This window comes from Thamnophis elegans, chromosome 9, assembly GCF_009769535.1.
Source record: "Thamnophis elegans isolate rThaEle1 chromosome 9, rThaEle1.pri, whole genome shotgun sequence".
Lineage (NCBI taxonomy): Eukaryota > Metazoa > Chordata > Lepidosauria > Squamata > Colubridae > Thamnophis > Thamnophis elegans.
Window position 1 is genome coordinate 55869094 of NC_045549.1, and position 20832 is coordinate 55889925.

General features: G+C 37.7%; 1 protein-coding gene and 1 pseudogene across 1 annotated transcript in view; one reads left to right on the forward strand and one right to left on the reverse strand.

Moving 5' to 3' along the window:
• PALLD (palladin, cytoskeletal associated protein) overlaps positions 1-20832 on the reverse strand; it is a 207587-nt gene that overhangs the window by 92230 nt on the left and 94525 nt on the right. The gene's annotated exons all lie outside the window — the stretch shown is intronic.
• Positions 3163-4620, forward strand: LOC116513039 (annotated as a pseudogene).

Below are 20832 nucleotides of genomic sequence, written 5' to 3' on the forward strand. Positions count from 1 at the left end.
CATCTGCTGCTTGGAGAGATAATTAATTCACACGCGCTGCATGGCCTGTGCAGTCCCAAAGTGTGCTGACCAAGGGGCCATAGGGCTGCAGATGCTGCCAGACACCATTGTTTCCCTTGCGCTCTGCGCCTTTTGTGCGCATGCTTGGGGAGGGGTTGCCCAGCCAGGCAGATCACCCTGATATTGTGTTTCCCTGAAAATAAACCCTAATGTGTCTTTTGGAGCCAAAAATATATGACTGGGCCTTATTTCTGAGAAAACACGGTATATGATAGTAACTATTCCAAAATAGTGGCATGCAATTACCTGTCTGAATCCAGAGATACTCATAATAGAACCCCTGAAATCAATGGAACTTCAGTTAGCCCTGATTATTTAAGCCTCAATGAATTTAAATTATGAGTCTTTTTGGATCCTTACTCTCTTGTGTGCTAATTGGTTAGATGAGATCCATAATCTAATTTTAACTAGCCTTGATCTAATTTCTACAAGTGATTATCAATGTATGCTCATCTAAAACAGTATGCCACGCCCTGTTTCAGGATTATTCTTGGAACAAGTGGCAGAAAAGAGGGTCCATCTACATTTGGCTCTGGACTCATCCTATTTATTTCAGTCCCATCCATCCATTAACATGCAATTGCAAAGAGATTGCTTCTTAATCAACACAGCATCGGTAGTAGGGAGGGGAGGGAGCTCACTTTAATCAAGTAGCAAAACAAGGGGATGTATTGCACTTAGGCTCCACTGGATTGAAGCAAATCTCCAATTCAGTCACAATAATGATATTTAGAAAGACATCACTTTTCATATATTACATATTTATAAGACATATTCTCACAAGGAGTGTTTCATTACTAGAGCTAATGGCTCTGGAAAATGGCAAAACCTTATAAAACAGCTTTACACAGACTGTCATCAGTGTGACACAATTAGTGATGTTAATAATGAGTGGCTCTCTAACTGCATTTTTAGCTGTGACTGCAGAACAGACTTTATGAAAATATTTGATTCCTTGGCTTCTTTCTTTCTTTCTTTCTTTCTTTCTTTCTTTCTTTCTCTTTCTTTCTTTCTTTTTCTTTCTTTATACATTTTAAATTCATTTGCGAACTGGGATGTCCCTGTTTGACCTTAAATATTAGAATAACAATGGCAACCTTAAACAGGAAAAGACATTATTCTTCACAACTATTTCTAAAGTCACTTATCATACGAAACTGTACAAGTTGCTTCTAGTTTAGTGTGATTTATAAACATAGACAATATAGCAACCATCAAAGTCTTTCAGTAAAACCTGGAAAATCCCAAAACATTCTATCAACAATATCTAATAAAGGGGGCACCAACCACACTATCCAAGGCCTAGGAGAATAAACAGTTATCAGAAACAAATAGGATAGGATCCACCTTGATCTGGGTAGGAACCTCATTCCAAAGGGCAGGTGTTCGACAGAAAAGATGCGCTTTCTATACTCTGACAAGTAGTATTGTTTAATCAAAGGAACCTATAATGCACCAACCCAGTCAGCTCAAATCAATTGGTAGATACTATGGGAGATAGACAGCCCCTTAAATAATCAGATCCTATGCTATGTAGGGTTTTATAGGTAAATGCCAGCACTTCAAATTACACTTGGAAGCAGACTAGTAACCAATGCAACTTTCAGAGTACATAAGCATATTGATGCATGTCTGCACCATTGTATGCTCGACCAGTGGAAGATTCTGAGTGGTATTTAATAGAAAACACATGTAGTAAGTGTTGCAATAGTTGGGCTATGAGATGACTAAGGGATTAATGACTGCCTGAAGATCGTCCCTTAATCAGAATATTATAGAATATTACAAATATTTTAGTCCATGCAAAACAAATGTTGTAACCTGATTTAACAATGTTTCGATGAGAGAAAATGTACCAATTAAGTAACATCTTTGCCAGATTAAAGCTCCACGAAAGTATCTCCAAGTAAACTAAACATATCTACCTATACCTCATGAAAATAAATGGCAAGTATAAACTTCATAATATAAATGAAACAAAGCAGTTGAGTCTACTTAAAAGACCAAACCAAACTTTTAAGATACAGAATCGTTCCCAAATTGGTACATTTGAAATGAGATGAAATGTCATGCTGGTTGGAATTGTTGTTGGAAGAGTTCAAGCTGGGCAAGACCTGTTCCAGGTTCTGTTTTTCAGAACAAACAGTATCTACAGCTGATCTGAAATCTATTACCCTTTTACCTCCAAATTAAAATATATGATCTGCCTCCCCAATCTGCTGCCTTCAAGATTGTTGAAACTACAAACTCCCAGGTTTCTAAATAGTATGATAATTGCATAGACTTGGATTTTAGGGAACTATACTCCCAACGTTATCTGTAAAGCATCTGTCAGTTCTTAGAAGTAATCCAGACAAGAAGCTTCAACTATGAGTTCAACCATGGTACATTTTCTCTCAACAAAACACTGTCTTCATTGTAAGGTTACAGTAACAAGATTTTGCAAATCTGAAGATACATCTCTCTCACATTGCATTTACAGGCCAAGAATGGCCCTTCTGGGACATTTGCCATACCCCAATTGCTTCTATAGGCTAATTCAGTGTTTCTCAACCTTGTCAACTTGAAGATGTCTGGACTTCAACTCCCAGAATTCCCCAGCCATTCGCTGGCTGGGGAATTCTGGGAGTTGAAGTCCAGACATCTTCAAGTTGACAAGGTTGAGAAACACTGGGCTAATTGTTGTGTAGATTGCTGCTCCTCTTTCTACTTCTATTTTTCAAGGACATTCCCATAGACCATTACTACACCATTAAGTATTGTGGAAGATATTCTAAATATCCTGTTATCAATATTATGTTTTGTGATTATCCAGTGAGGGAATTAAGCCTGTTTGTATCATTTCGGTAGAACCGGTAGCTAACATTTTGTTCAGTTCGGTGAACCGGCTGAAGCCTCTCACCTTTCCTCCCAGCCACTCTTCGCCTTGGGTGGGCTCTCCTTGCTACCCGGCCACTTGCCCAAGCTTACTAGAGCTGCTTCATGCCGTGATGTCACCCGAGGGGAGGGGAGCGGAGCAAGGAAGCTCACTTGCTCCCTTTCTCTGTTCCTTCACCTTTCAACCTTTTTCCTTTTTGGCATCTGAGCCATGCGACTACCACCATGGACCACCAGCAGTTGTACTGGAGCCACCCCAGGAAGTTTGGGCAAGGCTTGTGCTCCGGGTAGGTCTCTGACCCTCTCTAATTCCCTCTTTTTGGCCTCTGCTGGGCCCAGCAGCAATGCTGTCTGGTGTCAGCTCCGGCGAGCGCACAGGCCCGGAGCTGCCATTTGGGCTGGTTTAGCTTTCCCCCAACACACCAGGAGTCTCTCTCTCTCTTTCTCTTCCCACACTTGCAAAGGAAGTCCTGGAAGAGCCGAGGTGGCGCAGTGGTTAGAGTGCAGCACTGCAGGCTACTTCAGCTGACTGCAGTTCAATAGCAATAGCAATAGCAGTAGACTTATATACCGCTTCATAGGGCTTTCAGCCCTCTCTAAGCGGTTTACAGAGAGTCAGCATATTGCCCCCAACAATCCGGGTCCTCATTTTACCCACCTCGGAAGGATGGAAGGCTGAGTCAACCCTGAGCCGGTGAGATTTGAACCGCTGAACTGCTGATCTAGCAGTAGCCTGCAGTGCTGCATTTAACCACTGCGCCACCTCGGCTTCAGCAGTTCGGCTGTTCAAATCTCACTGGCTCAAGGTTGACTCAGCCTTCCATCCTTCCGAGGTGGGTAAAATGTGGGGGCAATATGCTGACTCTGTAAACCGCTTAGAGAGGGCTGAAAGTCCTATGAAGCGGTATATAAGTCTAACTGCTATTGCTATTGTTAAGGTGCACTCGCTTTCTTCAAGCAGCAGGAACACACACACACACACACACACACACACACACACACAGGGCACTGCAGATTCCAAGTAGAATTCTAATAATTTGCAGACAGAAGTGCAGTTATCAGTGGCGGACTGGCAGAGAGATGAATAGTTGTCTTCCACACCTATTCATCTCCACCCCCTGCCTTTTATCCCCAGAGCTAGGATGGGGCTTGGCTAGCAGCGGTGGCTCTTCCGTCCTAAGGACCAGCCCTCAGATAATTCACTGATCTCCTCTTCTCTGCTTTCTGCACATCTGCATGTCAGGAACTGGATCCAACTGTTCCTCCTCTTCCTCATTAGCCACCTCCAGACCTGAGAGCTGTTGACTCTCCATCTGAGGGTTGATGGACAGCCCAGGCTCTGCCTCTGTCTCTATCTCTGACAGCTCCATTCCCTCTTCTTACTCAGAGCTCTCAGATTGCCTTGATGCTGGCCCTGACTCCCATGCCACCTCCATATCTAAAGAGGCCAGCAGCTGACAGGCCACAACAAGAGGGGAGAGTACAAGGTTTGTGCTTCTGGGATGAGGGGAGCTGGAAATGTCTGGGTCCAGCTCACCTGGATTCTCTTCCTCTCGCAGCCACATGTGCTTCAACCAGCAGGAACTGATCTGCAAGTATGGCCTCAACATGTGTCACCAGTGCTTCTGCCAGTAGACCAAGGGCATTGGCTTCATTAGGATGAGCGGGAAGGTGGCTGTGTAGGCTCAAGTCATGCACTTTTGGTTGCCCACTGCCACCACTGGCTAACACCCCTTCATTGCCCAGAGTTCCCTGGCAATGGTCATGATATCTCCTGGCTCTAGCAGTCATGTGCAGTCTGGGGAAGTAAATTTGAAGGCGTGAGTAATGTTCTAATGTACAGAAGGCATATTAAATGTGTGGTAGAAAGTGGACTCTGGGTTTTTCCAAATGTAGTAAGTGTGGTTGAATGTGTATAGTTTTAAAAGAGCTCTCTCTCTCTGTGTACATACACAAACAGCACATATAGTACATAATGTATCTTTTTGTGTGCCTATACACACTCTATACTATGCAATATGTACATATGGCATGTATTCATAGGATTAAATAGTGTATTTTGGATGTTCAGTAGTAGTAAATAAATAGAGAAATTGTATCTGGTTGAGGTCTTTGAGGCAAGGTGCTGGGTGAGACGAGGTCGGGCATGACAAGGAGTGGTGGGAAGGGACAAGGCATGGCCGGGCATGGCAAGGAGAGGCCAGGCGAGGCACCCCTCGATGTGAGTGTTGTGGCCCACTGGCAGCCAGCAGAGCTGGCAGCAGATTCAGATAGTGAGGAGGTTGGGGAGGAACATGAGCCAGTCCTGGAGTCTGGGGAAGGCTCAGATGAAGGCTCTGTGTCGGAGGCAAAGAGGGGACTAAGGCCATCTGGTAGTTATTTGCTGCCTCCGGTGTCTGACATCAGCAAGGCAGAAGAACAACGGGAACCTGTTCCCAGTGTGCGTGTACGCAGGGCTACCAGAAGGCAAGAACAATTTAAAAACCAGGGTTGACTTGGGAGTAAGGCTTAGAGATGATTGGCCCTCCCATAAGACATAAAAGAGGAGCGAACAGGACGTGAGCTTTTGCAGGAAACAATTAGTTCATCTGGTTGGCTCAAGCTTTGAAAAGTTCTGTTTGACTCTGTGTTAAGTTTGGCCTTGCTCTGCATTTGGCAATTAGGTTTCTGGCAACATTCCCAGGAGATAAGGTGGGTGATTATCAACATTCCCCCTGAAAGACTGTGGCAACTCGAGCAGACATCTGTCGAAACCTTCACAGACTATTTGGGAAGCCTTGTGGTCTGTTAATGACCATAATTTACAGTTGTATAAATAAAAGAGGGTTTTTGGGATTAAGATTTTGATTTATGCTTTCTCAGGAACCCTAGGTCAGAACAGTGAGTGACGTTCAGTTGGCCATGCCCACCCAGTAACATGACCATCCAAACATGCCAAGGTGGCGCAGTGGTTAAATGCAGCACTGCAGGCTACTGCTAGATCAGCAGGTCAGCGGTTCAAATCTCACCGGCTCAGGGTTGACTCAGCCTTCCATCCTTCCGAGGTGGGTAAAATGGTGGGTAAAATGAGGACCCAGATTGTTGGGGGCAATATGCTGACTCTCTGTAAACCGCTTAGAGAGGCCTGATAGGCCTATGAAGCGGTATATAAGTCTACTGCTATTGCTAAGTCTACTGCTATTGCTACCCAGCCAGTCATTAGGGCAGAGAACCAGTGGTTAAATTATTTGAATCCAACCATTGGTTATAGCTCTATGGATGGAAATGTCTCTATGCAAGCTACTTTAAAGTATTTAAGTGAAAACTGTAATGAATCTTGGTAAAAGCCCCACAAATACATTTTTCTTTCTCTGTTATTAAAACCAAAGTAAGAAAGTTTGACGCACTTTCAATGCATGTCAAATCAAGCTCTGATTTCCTCAGAGCTAGATTTAACATGTCTGATTCATGTCTGAATCTAATTGTCAATTGGAAAACACGAACAAATAAGCTAATTTTACCTTATTGCAAGGTTACATTAACTAAATCTTACAAGCTAAAAGCAGAATTCTCCTGCAGTCTTTTTTACAATCTGAGAAACTAGAAGAACCCTTTCTGAGCCTCCTGCCTTGCTCACTATTCACTTGTGGACTACGCTGTCTCTTAGCTGATTGCTTAATAGATGGTGTCAGACTTGCCACAACTTAAACCTCTAAATAGAAATGATCCTTGGCTCTATTTGTTGAGAAAGATATAATTTATGAGAGATTAAGTGTCAGATTTAACACCAAGCAACAAAATTATCCATGGCATACCACTGACAAAAGTACTGACAAGGGGAAAAAAAGTTGCATGCAGAAAGGTAAGTGACTAGAGTTAGCAGTGGGTGTTCATGATTATAAAAACAGAAAAAGGAGTCATAAACTGGAATATTGGCATATTGATGGAGTGGAATTGCACAAGATCATCTATATACATTCCTGACTATTGAAAAGTATGATTCAATAATACATTCTCATTACATCATTCATTATTTCAAGATACAGTCATATGCTAATAGCAGAGCTAAATGTCAGTTAAGTAGTTCTATTCACATCTATGTATATGGTTTCAAATTTATTTCAACAGTAATGATGAGCAATGAAACAATGTATATTATCTAACAGCTTCATCATGAAACAATTCAAGATGCTTGGGAGTCTCTGAAAAATGAGATGGTAAAATATCTATCAACCACAATACAGGTAGTCCTTGACTTACAACAGTTCATTTAGTGACTGTTCAAAGTTACAAGAGCACTGAATTATGACCATTTTTCACACTTACAACCTTTGCAGCCTCCCCATGGTCATGACAGTTGCAGTGTGCTGATGCACAAAGTTAATGGAGAAGCCAGATTCACTTAACAATCATATTACTAACATAACAACTGCAATGATTCACTTAATTATGGCAAGAAAGGTAGTAAAATGGGGCAAAACTCATTTAACAAATGTCTCACTTAGAAACATAAATGTGGGGTTCGTAAGTCAAGGACTACCTGTAGCATAAAGAAACAAAAACAAAAGACCCCAGACAGAACCAGCATGGCTGCATAAAGAACTCTCTAACAAAGTGAAAGAAAAAAGACCAGTATAAAAAAAATAGAAAAAGGGACACACAACCAAAGCAGAAAGCCAGCAAACAGCCCAAAGCTGCAAAGAATCAGGAAAGCTAAGGCTTAGATTGAATTAAGACTTGTAACAAATGCCAACAACAACAACAAAAGGTTTCTTTCAATATGTAAGGAACAAGAAAAAAGTCAAGAAAATGATTGGTCCACTAATGAGAGAAGATGGCTATAAGCTGACGGCTAGCAGGCAGAAAATGGAACAGCTTAATTCATTCTGTGCCACTGACTTCACGCAAAAGAGCAAAAAAATAGTCCAAAAGCAGGACCATGGGAGACAGAACAGGAATGCAGGTCAAAATAGGCAAGAAATTGGTAAGAAAACACCTATCCGCTCTAGATATGTTCAAATTGCCAGGACCGCATGGTTTACATCCCAAGGTTCTGAAGGAACTGGCAGATATGATCTGGGAACCACTGAACAAAATCTTTCAGAGCTCCTGGAGCATGCAGGTACTACCAGAGGACTGAAAAAGAGCTGATGTGATTCCGATCTGCAAAAAGAAGGAAAAAAAGTGGACCCAAGAAAGTACAGACCAATCAGGAAACTCCTGGAAAAGATAATCAAAAGTAGATTTGTGAGCATCCAGAAATGAAAAAGTGATTATTAGAAGCTAGCATGGGTTTGTTAAAAACAGATCATGCCAGACAAACCTTATTGCCTTCTTTGATAAAGGAATGGAACAGAGAAACATTAGGGTACGGTTGTAAAGTGCCATATAACCTTATCACTTTGTAATGACAATCCCAGCAATTTTAGCTGCCACTATAACCCCAAAATGCATGAGTCATTGAGTGGGAAGCAGCAGAAGTCTCAGGGGAGGCACAGAGAGATGGCATGGGGAGGGAGTGTAAAGTACCTTTAATTTAAATTTTGGGTTAGTTCCAAAGAAAGATTACAGAGCAATAAATATTAATCAGGAAATACAATCCATTAATATAAATTGGACTTACTTTAAATAAGCATGCATAAAACTTCCCTATAAAGAAGTTGAAATTATTTCCCATTTAAAATCAATATGAGGACTAGCTTGTCCTTGATGTCAAAACAGTTAAAAATTAATCAAATTTGCCTGGAATTTTGACTGATTACATAGTCTGAAGAAATTAAGAACATATGTAGTCACTGGAATGAATTCTTGCAAGCAATAATTTACAATACAATTGTATTCTTTAATACTTTTGGTTTGTTCATCAACCACACTGGATCAGAATGTATGTGCCCCAACAATATGTTTTAATATTGTCCCAGAATAAACTCTAGAGCTTTTCTAAATTTGGAATCCAAATTACAGACAAGCAGTCTTCCAAACCAGTTTTTCTTTTTTGACTTCTGGTGACTGTTTGGACAAGTTTTCTTGGCAAGATTTTTTTAGAATGTATTTGCCATTATTTCCTTTCTAAAGCTGAAAGGGAGAATCTAGTCTAAGGTCATAGCTGGCTATGTGTTTAGGGTGGGACTAGAACTCAGTCTCCTGGTTTCTAGCCTTTAGTAGGTTTACACCAAAATGGTTGGTATCAACACTATAATCTTGGGGTGGGGGAAACAGAAACATCTCATGGACACTCATTTCTAATTCACAAAGAAACTTAATTTCACTTCCTTACAGCTCTGTAGAACATATTTTGGCTTGGATTCCCCCCGTCCCCAAGTCTACTTTGTTCCTTTTACAGTTGCTATCTTATGTTTATATTCAAGGAATATTCATGTTCAACAGAATCAGTCACAAGTTGTTATATGCTGCACAGAATCACATTTAGAGAGATCAGGGGTTATGAGAGACATGGGAAACACTTGAACACAGGAGCTTCTGTTATCAATAAGTGAAAAAACACTTTAAAAACATCTATAAATACTTGAACTAGTCAATAGATTTTACTGGGACTAGTTATCTCACCGAATTGGGTAATGCACACCTACTTATCAAATTTAATTTTCAGGTTTTCCAGGATTTTTCCCCATCTCTAAACTTCATTATTTCAATAATTTCAAAAATTATGTTTTGTTCATTAGCTGTGCTCAGCCTAAGTGTTCAAAGAAACTTAAATAATGAAAAGCTATAAAAGTAAAAATACAATATTTAAATAAAAAAGTGAAAGTAATGAAACTTGCTAGAAAAAGAGACAATAATATCAGAATAAAGATTAATTCTCTAAAGCATTTGGGCAAATAAGTAACTTTCCAGCAGGTGCTAGAAAAAACAGTTCTTGTAGCAGTCAAAAACATCAGAGAAGTCAAAATAATAGATGTCATATCTGAAAAGAAAGATCTAATCACAAACTTTCTCTACAGAAGGCCCTAGGACTGGAAATAGAACAAGTTTAAAGAGTACTTTAATTGAGGAAAGGATTTACATTGGTTTGATAGCAAGAGCAAGAACAAAAGAATATCTAGTTTTAATGCAACGTGAGATTGTAATTATACATTCTGCTTGCAACAATTTTGAAGATGGCTACAGAAATTGTAGATGACAATGTAACAGCTAGAATAATTGTGAAAGCACAATTTGAAGCCTGCTCTTGCATTTTGAAAATTCAAATTGTCATAGAATGGTTTGGAACTAAGTTTTCTTTTAAAAAAACAAGCTTATACCAATTATTGGATACTGTTATCATTATCAAAAATCCTGCTGTTGAGCTCACTTGGAAAGCTTATTATGTTTTTGAATACCAAGTGCAGGGTATTTTCAGTCATAGCCCACATATTTGAAATCCTTCATTTTTGCTCTTTAAAAAGAATTAATTAAAATTCTTGTGTTTATTTTTTCCCCCAAAAAAGTCCAATACAGGAAATAAACTAATTAGTCTTGTAATTTTAAACTGCATTTTGAATATTTATGCTGTGCTGTAATTGAACCATTTGCAATGCTGCAAAAGTTTAACTGTGGCTTCCCTTTAACTTTGAAATATTGTTAATGCTTTGATGTTTGATGCTTTTTAATTCTTTTCCATTAATCATCTTGCACAATCAGCATGATCTTACCAGCAGAGAAAAAAGTCCATTAAATAAAGACTCACATAATCTGATCTGAACCACTGCAGAGTCATTAAGAACATTGTTTTGACTAAAAAGGTTACATTTAGCACAGGGCAGAACCCTATACTTAATCCGAAAAGTATAACATGTAACACGCTGTATGTCTTTCCTGAATTTCTCTTTCTCATTAACTTTGCTGCTTTTAACTCCCTACTAATACATTCAACAAAGTAGGCTACACACATCCCATTCTTTAACAATAGCCAGTAATAGTTCAGCAACTATAACTGAATAGCAAAAATACAATAGGATTGGTTCAATTACATAGAGATTGTCTAAAACATTTTTCCGGGATATACCTTAACATGCAGGAAGTAAAATATATTCAGTAATTTATTGCAAAAAAAAAAGATTAAAAACAAGCTATTTATGTTTTTTTTTAAATTTATAGGCCATGCAACTCTAGGTAGTGCAGAATATAACAACAAAACAAATAATGAAAAAAAAACAAGCATTGGGAAAAATAACACAAATTCTAATAAATAAAATCAATTGTCCCTACCAGAATTCTGCTGTCCACTCTAGATAAAGGTTTTAAGGGCTTATTTGAATAAATAATAGAATATTATAACACTGTTAGAACACTGTTATCATGTCACCCCTAGTCCTTCTTTTCAATAGATTAGACATACCCAATTCCTGAAACCGTTCGTCATATGTTTTAGCCTCCTAATCATCTTTGTTGCTCTTTTATGCACTCTTTCCATAGTTTGAACACAATTTTTATAATATAGTGATCATAACTGGATGCAGTATTATGAATGTGGTCTTACTAAAGCTTTATAAAGCGGTACTAATACTTCATGTGATCTTGATTCCATACCTCATTAATGTGACCTGGGATTGCATTGGCTTTTTTGGCTGCTGCCACACACTGCTGGCTCATATTTCAGTTGTTGTTCACTAGGAGTCCACGATCTCTCCCACTTTTACTGTTATTGAGCCAGGTTTTACCTAATCTGTACAGGTATATTTGGTTTTTCTTGTCAAGCATAAAACTTTCCTTTTATCTACACTGAATTTCATTTTATTAGATAGGGCCCAGTGTTCAAGTCTATTGAGATTCATCTGGATCTTGAGCCTATCTTCTGGGGTGTTGGCTATTCCTGCCAGTTTAGTGTCATCTGAAGATCTGAAGAGTTCTCCTCCTGTTCCCTAATCTAAATCATTTATGAAGATGCTGAAGGGTGCAAAAGAAATAGAAAATTAAGATGGATGGATGGATTTATAAACTTTGGAAACCAGATAAGAAAGTAATAAAGATTATTTCTAACAACGCAAATACAACATAAAAACAAGATAAAATATTTTCCAAGATTAGTGTTGAGTGTTTGTATTTTTAAAATACTTTTTATAACAACTAGATAAATTATTGGGAAAAGACTCTCATAACACCAGCTTCTCTAAATAATATCAGTAAAAATCAGAAGTTATTTATATTCAATATAATATTTTGAAAAAGATTTTTATTATTACCATGATGCCTATTTCAAGAAAGCTATAGAGTCAGAGGTAATACTCAATGAATTCAATTACTGTTTGTATTGTATGTATGTATGTATGTATGTATGTATGTATGTATGTATAATTTGCTAAGAAGAATTATGAGGATTAAAAGAGCAATCTTGTTGTTTTTTTAAAACTCTTCATGTAGCTGTTTTTAAATATTCTACTTTTTGCCCTTTAAGGTAAAAGGTGCAATCATGACTACCCATGGAATACAGATCACAAAGGTTATGCAAAGGTGCCATAGCAAACATTATAACAGACTGTAGCTTTCCTTTATTTCTTCTCATTAGAGAATTCAGATCTGAGTCAAATGGTTTAAGAATTGTCAGTAAAAAGAGGCCTGGATTTCATCTAGGAAAAAGAAGAATAGTTTGTAATTTATATACATAAGGCAAAAATAGGGCCTCTTTCCACTTTAAAACACAGATATAGCCTTCCTTAAGTTGAAAAGCAAGAGTTCCAACATTCCTTTAAAACAGAAATGCTGTAGTTTTTGCTGTTTCTAAGCCAACATATAAACAAATAAAAACATAGATGCCCACAGAAGAAAAATACACTTTTTAATCCCAGACTAACAAGCTCCAGATACTACATAGTACAGTAGAACTAAAGTTGATGATGCCAAGAAACTGGGAGATGTAGAGCATCTCACAACATTTACAAAGGCCAGGTGGTTCACCCCAAAGAAAAAGGAAAAAAAAAACCGGTGGATTCAGGAGAAGCGATGTTCTTCCATCCAGCAAAGCAGAGCCCAAATTAGAAAGCAAGAATACAGTAGAGCCGTAGGTGTAGTATGAACCCAGTTGTAGAGTTATTTGGGGAAACTATCCCAATGCTAACCTTTTGTTCAGAGCAGAAACTTCATAGGCCTCAACTTATAACCAAGACTGATGTCCACAATCAAAGGCTCATTATGAATCAATAGTGATAGCACTCATGTTAGGTTTATAAAAAACATTATTTCCTTTATATGGTATATTTCTTTTCTTCCTAGCATTGTCCTGCAAGTGTAGGGTCCATCCACTTTTTTCAGATCAATCAACTGACTTGTCATCCAAGCTGAAAATCATGAGTTGACAGAGAGTAGCTGATCCAAAGTCAGCCATGGCCATACAACTATGTTGCAACTGGATGGGAAACATGCCACCAAAAACATATCACAAAATGAACCGAACTGGTCAGACAGCTATGAAATCAACAACAAAATACCTACAAATCTGTAACAAGGGGCTTATTAAAAGCTAGGAATAAATTAATGGGGTGATCAATTTATCACAAGTAACAACTAATCTCTGTTTCGTGATGGATGTGTGCCACTCCAATCTGATTCCCAAAGACATGACAGAAACCAAAATCTTTTAATATTCCCTTCAGTCTGACCACCTTTTGACAGCACAAGTTGTTGCATTGCTAAAATTGTTTAAAACATTCTTTGTTGTCTAAGGAATGCTAAATAGTATATTTATCATTTGGAGCTGTATATTTTATCATCTCAAAAAGACAATCTCAATTCTTCTTAAATTCCATCACAGCTTGAATATAATAAACCAACCATCCATCCAGGCAGGTCAGAAAAATTCCCACATATGGATTGATGTCCTAGAAAACTGAGCCAACAAAAATAGTGATAGAGATTTCCAACAGACTGCAATATGCAAGCTAACCAAAGACTTCCAAAGTCACCTTAGAAATCTGTAACAAAAATATTTTAGTCTCTACTCCAAAGTATCCCTTAATGATTTCAGTATGACTCTTTCTCACATATTAATGATTAATGAAATCTAAAAATCACATGAAGCCACATTATACAGATCAGACACTATTCAGCCAATTATTTAGCACAGTCAAAATTCATTATATGGCTTAGTTTATTTTAACGAACTCAATTTTATAAGAATATAAAATATAAGAATGAAATTGAAAAAGTATAATATCTGAACTTTTATTTTTTATGTGATATTATTACCTATCATTTTGCTAAAAAATTTCAGACGGCTAAAAATAGTGACTCATTGGAAATTATTACTGTTAGTTTCACTAAACTTCACTTAAGTAGGATTAAGCCTAGGTTTTCTGTTTATTTTTCCTTTTTAAAGTTTTGTGTTTTTTAATAATGATGATGATATTAATAATGATGATGAGGCTGATGATAAGGATGCCTGGAGATAGCAGAGTAGAAGAGAAAAAACTGGAGAAGATAACAAAAATACAAAGACCTACAAATAGAAATAGAACAACTGTGGCAAAGGCAAGGAAGGTTGGTACTAATAGTATTAACAGGCCCCTTGGGTGCAATTCCAAAACAACTGGAGCACCACTTGAACACTATTGTCATTGACAAATTCGCCATCAGTCAGTTACAAAAGGCAATTTTAGTGGGAACAGCTTTCATCCTGCGATGATGTCTGTAACACAATCAAATATCCTTGTTAAAGACTCAATAGGTAGGGAAAAAAAGCCAAATCCAGTCTGAACATCTGGCTGACTGTGATGATGATGATGATGATGATGAAGAAGAAGAAGACGACAACAACAATAACAACAAAGCTAGACATGACTGAGTTGCTAAATTAATCCACTGGTCATTATGTAAAAAATATGATTTACTTGTATCCAGAAGGTAATGGGAACATAAAGTGGAAAAAGTTATCGAAATGAGAAGGTAAAGATCTTGTAGGACTTCAGAATACAGATTGTCATTTGGAGCACAACATGTAAGCATGTAACAGTGATACCCATTGTCATCGGGGCACTTGGCACCATGTTCAAGAATTTTACATCAACTAATTGCAGCTTCCTGCAATAACACCAGCGGAACTGCAAAAAACTGCGCTACTCGGAACATCTTATATTTTAAGAAGTTTTCTTGGTTGATACCTAGGACTCTGGCAATAAACCGTATCAACCATTAGCACCAGTCACTGGTATTTGTAATGCATTTTTGAATGTTCAGTTGGCTGAGTTTCATGTTTAATGAATAAAGTATATAATAATATCTAAAGAGCTACGTCACTATTTGGAAATTCTAAATTTACCTGACTTGAACATTCTGATTCTACAAAAAACTACCCTACTTGGAACAACCTAAACCCCCCATGTTACCTTAACACAGTGGGTCTCAACCTTCCTAATGCCATGACCCTTTAATACAGTTCCTCATATCGTGGTGACCCCCAACCATAAAATTATTTTATGTTTTCCATATTTTTTTGAAATGGTAAAAAAAAAAGGTCTTATGCGACCCCTGTGAAAGGGTCGTTCAACTCCCAAAAGGGTCCCGACCCACAGGTTGACAACCGCTATCTTAACAGCTCCTAGGTCCTTGGTTAGGACTCGAGCTGTTAAGCTACCAACCAGCCCCAAAGGCTGTGAATCTCAATAAAGATTAACACAATAATAATAATAATAATAATAATAATAATAATAATGATGATGATGTTCTCTTCAGTCTGACAACTTTTTGACAGCATAAGATCTAGTATAGCTAAAAACTATGCGAAACATTTTTTGTTGTCTAAGGAATGCTAAACAGTATATTTATCATCTGGAGCTGTATATAATAAAGAAACTGAGAGAAACTAAAGAAACAAACTGAAGGCTTCATTTTGGCTGCCCAAGAACAAACCCTGCACACCAATTCCAAGAAAGCAAAATTTAACATGACAGTAGCAACAGCAAACATCACTTATGCAAAAGGAAAGATGAAACAGTGGATCACCTTATCAATGGCTGCAGCAAAATCTCACAGATTATCTACAATGTCATGATCGAGTTGTCAAAATCATACATTGGAAGCTTTGCCAGAAGTTTGGGTTTGAACGCAGCAAAAATTACCTGGAACCCCAAATTGACAATGAACAGGTAAAGATCTTGTGGAACTTTTGAATCCAAACAGACAGACATCTGGCCTACAACATGCCTGACATCACTATTGTGGAAAAGAAAAAAGTTTGGTTCATTGATATTACAATATCAGGTAATGAACTGAAGAGAAGCTAGAAAAAAATATCAAAATACGGATATCTACAAATTAAAATTGAGTGATTGTGGAAGAAGAAATCAATGGTTGTACCAATAGTAATAGGAGTTCTTGGAGCAATATCAAAAGGGTTGCCTTGATACATTGAAATTTTGAACTTATGAGACCTTAATATTCTGACTTTGCAAAAAAAACACCATCTTACTCAAAACTGCCTATGTACTCAGGCATTACCTTAACCAGCTCTTACATTCTTAGTTAGGACTTGAACAGTTAACTTTTTACCAGTACCTGACTGGGAATTGAATTGAAGATTAAATCATCATCATCATCAACAATAACAACAATAATGTATGCTTTGAAATGTTTCCATATTAAAAAAAAATGATGAAAAGGTCCTAAATGGAAATTAAACATCAGCATAATTTAATTCTGGCTAAAAAGCCACACTGTGGCATTCACGTCTATATGCTGTATCCTTGCTTTTTTGAAATCAGGAATGTGCACAGGAAGCACTGATTACTATTAAATTTATTTTATACTCCTTAAACAAGGGTGATCAAAAATTGCATTTTGTATGTTATTGTATTAAAATCGTAATAAATTCCAGAGATAAACAGCAGTGTCTCTGTGGATATGGTGTAGAACAGTTATCAACCATTTCAAATTAAAAGTATAGTATTATAAGAAGGCACATCTTCAAAGCATCTTCTACTACTTTAGAAAAAATAATGTAAACAGAATACAGGTAATCCCCAAGTTATGAGCATTCATTTAGTGCCTGTTCAAAGTTATGAGATAAGCGCCCCATAGTGTTTACGAGGAAGTCCCAAAATTACTAATGTTGCAGCATCACGACAGTTGTTTGCCCTTATGAATGACTGCAAGTCTGCAACATTCCCTCCCCCCCGCCCTTGCTTCCCACAACTGCTTCCCCCTCCCATCCCTTCCCCCCAAGGAGGGGAAAGCATGAGGTATCTTACAGGGTTGGGGAGGCCTTGGGGGCTTTCCTAACCCTGAGATAACTCATGTACACAAGGAATTAAATTAGCAAATCCATGGGCGAAAGCAGGTAGTGATCTCATTCAAGGTATGAAATTCACTCCCATGAATCTTTGAGGTACGAATGGAATGGGTAGGTTCCATTCCATTCATAACTCGAGGACTACCTGTATCTAAGACCTCAAACTGTGGAAAAATGAATCAAGAGGACCTTGGCACTATTTTTTTCATTATGGTGAGTCATATTGCTGAAATCTAGTAATTATTTTGAATTTGCATCTAGCCATCCATCCAAATAAGCATACGCAAAGTTGTAAAAATCTCTGATTTCCTCATTCCTTTTTTGTTAATACAAACAGTCACTTCAATGTATTAAATATATGTTTTTATATATCCAAAGGTTGTGTCTACACAGTCTGCTGTTTTGAAAATAATGCATATTTATATATTGGAACATGCAATGCTTTAGATTCTATTCAGAAGAGGTTATGTGGTTATGCCAACAAGGCACAGACGGATATTACATTCACCCTCCTAAGTGTTCCAAATCATTTTTTTTTTTCAAATTAAATTTGAAACCTACACAGCTGTATTATAAATTTCAGGTCCAACATGTATTGAATTTCTTATTTATCAAACTTCTTGTATCTCTTAGTCCAAACGTGGCAACTTTAAGATTATGGACTTCAACTCCCAGAATTGTTCAGAATTCTGAGTTGAAATCAACAAGTCTTAGAATTGCCAAGTTTGAGAGCACTGTCTTAATACAAAGGATGACTAATTCAAGACATGGCTGCAACAATAAATCTTTTCTGTGGTTGATTATACAATACTTTGTAACACTGGTAAAGAAGCATATGCAGTATAACAAAATGAAACAAAGCTTTCTATGTTCATAAATAAATTGGCCTTGAAACTGTTCCTCTCGCAATATTCAAACATATACAAAAGAAAAATATATCTCAAGTTTCTTTTTTTTTCAAGATTCTTTGTATGAATAATTTTAAGAACTACTGCTATTCTATATTTCACAAAGTATTATAAAGAAACTTACTGTCAGCCTCTGCTTGGCTACTTGCTTTCGGCTGTCATTGAAACAGGGAGGGGGAGGCATGGTACTTGAGAGGGGAAGCCTTGAGTACAGGAGTGATTGTAAAAAGGGAGTTTTGTTCTCACCATCTACTGCACATGCTGCAGATAGTGAATTTGCCCGCCAAGGCCAACTGTCCGGCATACCAACCCGTGGATGCTTTTTGAAGATGGAACCCACACGACACCTGAGGGTTGTGCAGATTGGACTATGGGATGGGGTTACCAGGGGGAGGGAGTTGGGTCACATATTGATATTTATGATTACGCATGTTTTGCCTCAGATCTTGCTTTGCTTAGCTGCTATCTACTCATAACCAGTAAAAGTACTCTTAATTCTGCAAAATGGAGGTAAGTGATTTCTTTCTTGGTTGCTGAGGGAGGCTGGGTTGACACTTACAACTGGAGTAGGGAACAAATAGTTATTTTCTGATTATTACATTATAGCACATTTACATTTTTCTGCTTATCGTGAATATAAAAGTGCTGCTTATAATAAGTATCTGAAGGTTAAAGTATTCATGGACTGCAGGATAATATACAGGTGAAACTCGAAAAATTAGAATATGAAAAAGTTCATTTATTTCAGTAATGCAACTTAAAAGGTGAAACTAATATATGAGATAGATCCATCACATGCAAAGCAAGATATTTCAAGTCGTGATTTGTCATAATTGTGATGATTATGGCTTACAGCTCATGAAAACCCCAAATCCACAATCTCAGAAAATTAGAATATTGTGAAAAGGTGCAATATTCTAGGCTCAAAGTGTCCCACTCTAATCAGCTAATTAAGTCATAATACCTGCAAAGGGTTCCTGAGACTTTAAATGGTCTCTCAGTCTGGTTCAGTAGGAATCACAATCATGGGAAAGACTGCTGACTGACAGTTGTGCAGAAAACCATCATTGACACTCTCCATAAGGAGGGAAAGCCTCAAAAGGTAATTGCAAAAGAAATTGGATGTTCTCAAAGTGCTGTATCAAAGCACATGAATAGAAAGTTATGTGGAAGGGAAAAGTGTGGAAGAAAAAGGTGCACAAGCAGCAGGGATGACCGCAGCCTGGAGAGGATTGTCAGGAAAAGGCCATTCAAAAGTGTTGGGGACTTTCACAAGGAATGGACTGAGGCTGGAGTCAGTGCATCAAGAGCCACCACACACAGACAGATCCTGGACATGGGCTTCAAATGTCGTATTCCTCTTCTCAAGCCACTCAACAACAAACAATGTCAGAAACCTCTTACCTGGGCTAAAGAAAAACAGACCTGGTCTGTTGCTCAGTGGTCCAAAGTCCTCTTTTCTGGTGAGAGCAACTTTTGCATCTCATTTGGAAACCAAGGACCCAGAGTATGGAGGAAGAATGGAGAGGCACACACTGCAAGATGCTTGAAGTCCAGTGTGAAGTCACAGCCTGTGTTGATTTGGGAGCCATGTCATCTGCTGTTGTTGGTCCACTGTGCTTCATTAAGTCCAGGGTCAATGTAGTCATCTACCAGGAGATTTTGGAGCACTTCATGCTCCCTTCCGCAGATGAGCTTTATGGGGATGCTGACTTCATTTTCCAACAGGACTTGGCACCTGCCCACACTGCCAAAAGCACCAAAACCTGGTTCAATGACCGTGGAATTACTGTGCTTGATTGGCCAGCAAACTCACCTGACCTGAACCCCATAGAGAATCTATGCGGCATTGCCAGGAGAAAGATGAGCGACATGAGACCGAACAATGCAGAAGAGCTGAAGACCGCTATTTATTTATTTTTTTATTTTAATTGAACAAAAACACAAAAAAAGAATCATCCTTCATTACATCTTGTAGAAAGCATGTCGATTGGTTACAAATAACTTTTGTGCATTTCTTCTACAGTCATTACTTATAGTTCATATTAGATTACACACTTTAAGTAAAAAATCTTTGTATATCTTACTATCAATGTACCATAATTCCCATTTGACTACAATTATTTGAACATACTTTTACCTCAAATCATTCATACTTAAAGACACAACCACATAATGGCATTCATTAGCTATTTCAAAAAATCCTCCAATAACATTACACCTTTATAGCATCTTTTAAATAAAAGTCACTTAATAAAGTTTCTAAGCCGTTCCCCCCTTTTTTTCCACCTCACTGACTAAAATTTATATCCAAGTTATTTTAGCCAATACTATAGCATGTATATATTGTTAAACAATGTCCATTAACATTTCCTTTTTGTTATTATAATTGGCTAAAAATCATTTACTATTTATGCCCCATCTCCTTTCATCAGGGCCCCTACCCCCCCCCCAAAAAAAACCTTACACCTTTATAACAAGATCTAAATGAAAATTTGTTAATAAAATTTATAGGTCTTTTTCCCAGGTCACAATTTACAATTTATATCCACATTTCTTTTACTAAATTGTCAATACATGTATATATCATTACGCTGTATCCATTATCATTTCATTATTATTATTTATAGTTAATTAATTGTTAGCGAGTAAACATTTAATAACAATCTAAAACAATCTAGGCATTACAAAATTCCTACTTATTAATCACCAATAATAAAAAACCTATTTTTTTTATTACCACCTTTCATTGTCAACCTGTATCTTTCCAGTAACAAAACAGTCTTATCT